This window comes from Rattus norvegicus, chromosome 7 (genome assembly GCF_021556685.1).
Source record: "Rattus norvegicus strain SHRSP/BbbUtx chromosome 7, alternate assembly SHRSP_T2T, whole genome shotgun sequence".
Lineage (NCBI taxonomy): Eukaryota > Metazoa > Chordata > Mammalia > Rodentia > Muridae > Rattus > Rattus norvegicus.
The window spans coordinates 85,157,441-85,164,500 of record NC_141540.1 but is presented as its reverse complement, the minus strand read 5'-3'; the positions used below and the strand labels follow the sequence as shown (position 1 = coordinate 85,164,500).

Genomic DNA, 7,060 nt, shown 5'->3' with positions numbered 1-7,060 from the left:
ATGCTTCTTCCAGCAGCTGATGAGAACCAAAATAGAGACTCACAGTCAGACATTATGCAAGGAGTGAAAGAGCTTGGAATACTACGACCTAAATAATATGTCTCTATCAAATCTGAGCCTCAGAGCTCATGGAACCCTAAGAAGAAGACACAGAAACGGTGTAAAAGCTGGAGGGGATGGAGGACACCAAGAAAACTAGGTGCACTAAATCACCATGAGCAAAGCTCATTGTGAACTCACAGAGACTGAAGCAGCATGCACAACACCTGCACTGATCTATATTGTCTTCTGCGTATATAACATGGCTTCCAGTTTAGTGTTTCTATAGGATTTCTGAGACTGTGAGTGCATGAGTCTCGATTCTTGTGTTAAAGGACCCTAGATCTTACTAAAGTGTAAGAGCTATTAAAAGGCTTGTCCTGGTAGAAAGGAAATAGGTTATGGGGACCCTAGGGTCTTTCACCAGTTTTACACCCACTGCCTCAGGTCAAGATTAGGTCAAGTACCAGATTCCCGCCTCAGGTCAAGGCTAGGTCAAGTTCCATTCTTCACCCACAATTTTCAGGAGTAACAAAGACAGGACATTCTTGAAAAACTGTAGAATGTACTGACAGTCACCTGACCCTCTGGTCCCAGATAAGAGTTTGAATACATGTCATATACTTGCTAGCCAATAGATTCAGAGGTCAATATGCTTAGCAAATAAGTTTAAACTATAACCTTGTTGCTGCAACCTGTACCTCTCCAAAGTATAAAAACTGATGTTATAGCCATAAGGGGCTGATTGAAGGTCAACCCTGACGTGCCAGAAAATAAACCTCTTGCGTTTGCATCAAACTCTGTTCTTGTGTCTCACTCGGGAGTCTTCCTATAGTCAAGACTCACTTCAAGCTTTATAGTGCCTTCTCTTGGGCTTTTTTACATCTGTCACTTTCTCTTGTCCAATTTTGATCTGATTGTTTTCATTTTACCTTATTATATTTATTTTATTTGCTATATTTTAAGAAAATGAATGAATGAATGTGAACCTACTCACTACAGTAAAGGGTAACAACTGAATTGTTAGTTATGCCTGCTGGGAGAAGGACAGTTTTCTCTAGTAGTCAGTGTATCAACCACTCCAGGACAATCCATAGCATCCTGAGAAGTTAATTAACATATAATGGACTCCACAGGTTTGCTTGTTTGTTTTGGTGTGTTTTAGTTGGGTTATAGCTTACCAAGTATTTTGTTTTGTTTTGTTTTGTTTTGTTTTGTTTTGTGGTATGGTTTTATTTTATTTTCTTGGTTTGGGAGCTTTTCTTGCTTTTTTTTTTTGTAGGTAGAAGTGGCACCATCTGGAAGGACATAGGGGAGGGAAAGATGCCCAGCTCTGCATGGCCTTAGTAGGGACAGAATGACATAGTTCCTACCCTTGGGACAGGGGCCCCATGTGAGGGTAAAAGGCTTGTTTGTGTGATAATGTACATTTTTTTAGGAAGCAGAACTAAGGAATACCCTCCCTGTTAATGTTAATGACTCCATGATAATTAGAATCATCATGAGTACAGAAGTTGAAGGTGTGGCTATGTCTCAGCAAAATGGTAAACCCTCGGACCTTCAGGACAGCCCTCAAGACTATGGGAAAGAATTCTAAGTACATGAATTTGGAAATATGTAATTTCTCAACTATGCAAAAAACAAGGATACAATATGAATTAAAAGAGGGGCTTCATGAATCTAAAGGAACAAAAGTGACTGTACTGTAAGCCAACTTCTTAGACACTTACTAAGGATGAAAGTAAAGAGATTTAGGGAGTGGTGATCTTGAGAGCTCTCACCCAGATAACTTATTTGTTATGCTTACAAAGGCACATAGATTCCTGAGTTCAGGGTCAACCTAGGACAGAGCAAGGTTAGTTGTGGTAGGAATGCCAATTTCAGGACAGGGACAAATTCAATTAGCGTATTGTCCTTACCAGACACTATTGCTGATGCAAGAAGTGACCCACCCTTCCTGAAATTCTAACCCAGAATTACTCCTGTCTAAAGTAAATACAGGAAGGGACAAAGGGCAGAGCAGAGACTGAAGGAAAGGCCATCCAGAGACTGCTTCACCTGGGGGTCCATCCCATATCCAACCACCAAATCCAGACACTATTGGTGATGCCAAAAAGTACTTGCTGACATGAGCCTGATATAGATGTCTCCTGAGAGGCTCAGCCAGAGCCATGCCCATACAGATGGGGATGCTTGCAGTCAACCATTGGACAGAGCAGAGGGACCCCAATGGAGCAGTTTGGGGAAGGACTGAAGGAGCTGAAGGAGTTCCCCATAGGAAGAACAACAATATCAACCAACCAGACCCCCCTGAGCTCTCTGGGACTAAACCATCAATCAAAGAGTACACATGGAGGGACCCATGGCTCCAGCTGCATATGTAGCAAAGGATGGCCTTGACTGGCATTAAAGGGAGGGGGGGCCCTTGGTCCTGTGAAGGCTTGATGCCCCAGTGTAGGGGAATGCTAGGGTGGTAGGGTGGGAGTGGGTCGGTCGGTGGAATGGGGAGCACCCTTGTGGAGGCAGCGGGAGTGGGGTTTGATGGGGGTTTTCAGGGAGGAAACAGGGATGGGGAATAATATTTGAAATGTAAATAAATAAAATAATAAAAAAATTTTTAAAAAGGCAGAAAGATATCTGAATATTTTTGCAATGTAAGGGAAAAAAAGGTATGCTCACTGTCTCCTAAGGAGCAAAGGGCTGGAGTCAGAGGATGCTGACTCATAATCAAAAGGAAACCTGGAGTAAACAACTAGATTGGTATGTCAAATAAAAGACTGGACTTGTGTTCTGTAGGAGATGAATTATCCAGAGAATATTTTAGGACAAAAAGAGAGAACTACTTGAAGAATTCACACACACACACACACACACACACACACACACACACACACACACACACACACACACACACACACACACACGGAAGCAGAGCACTGACAGATCTCTTAGAATAGCAAGCAAGCAGAATATATGAATCTCCAGAGATAAAGCAAACATAGAGAGAAGTGGACTGGAAAAGCTGTATCAGGCAGATCTCGTTGGTCCCAGACACTCCTTTCTCAGAATCTCCTCCATGCTAAGGCTTGTCGTTGGCAGGAAAAATATGACCAATACATATAAATATAATGTTTGTTTTAAATAATAAAAAATAAGAAAAAACAATTTATAAAAAAGACATTACAATCAGTAACTATTGCAATAGATGAAAATGGACCCCAGTATATGACTGGGGTCACTTCTCACTATAGCAGAGAGAAATGGTGATTTGTAGCATAGAGAAGACTAGGGTTCAGAGGGAAAGTCAATGGTAGATGGAAACAGGAACATCAGGATGAAGGTGATAGCATGGTCAGGTACCAAGGATGAAGTATGAGCAGTCTAACAAATATTAAAGATAAGCTTTTCCCTAAAAGAACTCAGTGAGATCTTTGTTCCAACTGTGCCCTTCAGCCCTGAGGAGGATGGATGCCAATGTCGAAGCTTAGAGTGCTCAAAGGAGACTGACTAATGCTTAGTGGAGGAGAGCACTTGCCAATATCTGAGTACAGTTAAGTAATAAATAGAAAGGAGTAAGGCACAGACTTTCACGCTGATGAAGACTTCTTATGCCTTTTTGGTATACTTTTATTCAAAATGGGAACAAAAACAGTAATTATGGGAAGGGCAGAAAGTGTCTGAACACTTTTTGTTAACATTTATTAATCTTGAAAAACTTCAGAATAAAAATGGAGTCTTTTGTATTAAGGCTAACAAAAATATAAATGCTAGGTGGTTGTAAAGAATGGTTTTCACCCACAATTGTCTAACAGAAATTATCAGAAAAGACATTCTTAAGACCAAAACTTTGTACAAAGGCTACCTCCCCCGCCCTCTTCTGTCTCTCTCTGTCTCTGTCTCTCTAGAGCACGTGTGCACACACACACAAACACACACATATACACCCATACACACACACACACAAATACACACATGTACACATATTCATGCACATATACTTCTGCAAAGACATCTCCCAGCAACTGCCTGTTCGGCCTCAGACTGCTGCCACCTTTGCTATGAATCTTTGTAGCTAAGAACCATTTTTAAAAATTATTTTACATAAGCTCCCTATGTTCATATTTAAACCCTCCCTTGCTCCTAGAATATGCTCATAATTTATTTTGGCACAGAGGTTTCCATTGAAATTCTGTTTTATTTCCGTATACACATCAATATTCTTTTGAGAATCTGTCTCTGTCTGAGAGAGTATGATGTATCACCTCTCTGAATAGGGTTTCTAAGAGTATTTTACTTTAGGAGTTCTGTTTACCCTATTGCTGAGCAGGAAAGTATGAAACCAAATCGCATCTAATTTATCTTCTGGCTGATTATCTATCCTTATATTTCTGGTAAGGAGCATTATGTTAGTGGGAGATAAGGTCTATCAAACTTTCATTATTATCCCCACAAAATACTGCTTTACTTACTATCAGTTAGTGGCATCATTAACCAATAAAGAGAAAAAGATGAACAGAAGTACAGAGAGAGGAGAAAATACTCAGAGACCTAAAACATTCAATACTCTGGTTCCAATATTCCTATACCCAGTGCATTTCTCAAGTAGTTGAGATACACCAATATTCTCATAATCAATTTCCCATTTTCATTTTGCTAGGTTGGTACTTGGCAGCAAGTATTCCAGGCTAAGGTATTTGCAGATCTACTAGATAACAGGGAGAGGAAATGGCTTTTAAAACAAACAAACAAACAAACAAACAAACAAACAAACAAACAAGCAACTTTTTATTGCTTCCTTGTGAACTTCAAATTGTCATCTAATCTCACTCATCTTCCCCTCCCTTCCTACCTAACCTCCACTCCACCCTTGTAACCTCCCTCCCAATAAAGAAAAAAAGATCTCATTGTGGAAGCTGTCCTGTGTCACAGTGTGTCCCCCCAGGGTACCCTTTGTACTTCTTTGTTTGCAAATGTTCATTGCAATGACTGGTACAGGCCTCTGGCTTCTGCTGCTCTATGGATACTAGAGCCTCACTAGAAATAGGCTAGGATATTCTGTTGTTGCCTTGCATCATGGAGACCTGCTGTTGGGTCTGTAGCACCACCCATTCATGCACTCTAGCAGTTCATCAATGGGGTAAATGTTCGGGTGGACGAATTCCAAACCCTGGATCTGGGCCTGAGAGGGAGCTGAGCTGCTCGGCCCACCAGCTATCCCACTGTCATGCACTCAGGGCTGGTTCACCTGCTACCAGGGCCAGCTATACCCTGCTGCCCAGGTGAGATGCAAGGCCAGCTCTCCAGCTCCAATGACCTTGAGACCAATTCTCCTGTCTGCCATTGGTGGCAAGGAGCAAGAAGCATATCTCTCTCTCTGTCTCTCTCTCTGTCTCTGTCTCTGTCTCTCTCTCTCTCTCTCTGTCTCTGTCTCTGTCTCTGTCTCTCTCTCTTTCCCTTTCCCTCCCTCCTTCTCTCTTTAGCCATGTCACCACATGGTAGACAAGTCGCTCTCCCATGCTCATATCCTCACTGTGCTGCTCAGGTGAAATTCAGGGCTTGCTCTCCCAAGAACTGCAGAAGGTGAGGGGAAGGCAGGGACAGCTCTCCTGCTTTAGTAACCCTATCTGGGACAACTTTCTTGACAGACATTAGTGGTTAAGGCCAAAGGGAGGGTGTCTCTCTCTCTCAGTGATGCCACTACATCTCAGACAAGATATGGGCCAGATCTCCCACACTCTCCTATTCTGCTGCCTAGGCAAGGTACAGGGTCTATTTTCCCAAGTTGTGTAAGTAGTAAGTGGCAAAGCCAACTCTCCTGTACTCCTTACTCGAAGACCAGGTCTCCCACCTGCCACAGATGGTGAAGGGCAAGAGGGGAGGAGGGCATCTCTTCCTCATCCATGTCACCTCACAGGAAAGGAGTGGTAGGACCAGCTCTCCCATTCTTACATAGATAGCAGGGCTGGAGCTTGCCAGCCACCCCCACAAGGTGAAGAGCAGCTCTGTCAAGGACCACAGCTGGCTAGGGGCAGTGTCAGTTCTCCGGCTCTCACACCCCTAGGTTGAGATGCCCAGGTGAGGAGTAAGGTCAGTTCTGCACAGCCCTCAGACATTTATCTATCCCCAGGCATCAGGTCAGACCAGCGATGTCTGCGTGGCCCATGGTGGTAACAGAACCCTGTTGTTTCAGGCCAGGTCCCCAGACATGGCCCCTAGTAGCTTCACAGGTCAGGACCCCACTATGGTCCCAGGCAGCATCACTGGCCACTCACATCAGCCTGTTCCTCACTACCTTCAAATCTCGTTCTGCCTCTCTTCATTGTGCCCATATCCTTCTGTTTCTTTTTCTTTTCTCTTTATCACCTACTTGATCCTCTTAGAAGTGCTTGGAATCTCAAATGAGTGTCAGGGGTTGTCTCGGGAATGGTCTCAGAAGTGCTATGCCTCTATGATTGTGCATTATGGCTCTGGGCACGGGTTCTCTTGGGCATGGTCTGGCCAGTAGTCCTATGTGGTTCCCTACTGGTGGTTGTTTCAGGCTAGCTCCCTGTCCAAGGCTCCTGGCAGAGGATTATCTCAGGATATCAATCACTCAGATTTTCATAGGTCAGAACACTGGTAGACATAGCCTCTCTCCTCTCTGCTATCTACTTAACATGTGATATAGAAGTCACACCTACCAAGTTTCTAAAGGCAGGGGACTTTTTAAAAGCTGGTCTCAAAACAAACAAGCTTAGAACACAATATTGTCACTGAATAGATGGTGAATAAGACTCCTTTTTCTTATGGAACATTTTCAAACAGAAGAGAGAATGTGGATCTTTTTCTTTAAGGAATATTTCTCACTAAAAAGTTTTAAAATAGATTTATCATAAATAGCTCCCAAACTTTCCCTCACCCTCCATTTTATTAAATATATCTGGCATATATCCTTTCAAGTTATAACAACGATGTTTAAGTGAAGAAATCATGTCTATTGGCCCTTCCTTATTCTGGCTAATAATTTGGCATTTATAAGTCA

The 7,060-nt window shown here is 42.7% G+C and overlaps 1 non-coding gene across 1 annotated transcript; it reads right to left on the bottom strand.

Moving 5' to 3' along the window:
• Positions 1 to 6,611: 6,611 nt before the first annotated feature.
• LOC120094006 (small nucleolar RNA SNORA17) lies at positions 6,612 to 6,737 on the bottom strand. Its single transcript, XR_015626267.1, has one exon. It is a non-coding gene; the product is annotated as a small nucleolar RNA SNORA17 (small nucleolar RNA).
• Between the last annotated feature and the right edge of the window lie 323 nt (positions 6,738 to 7,060).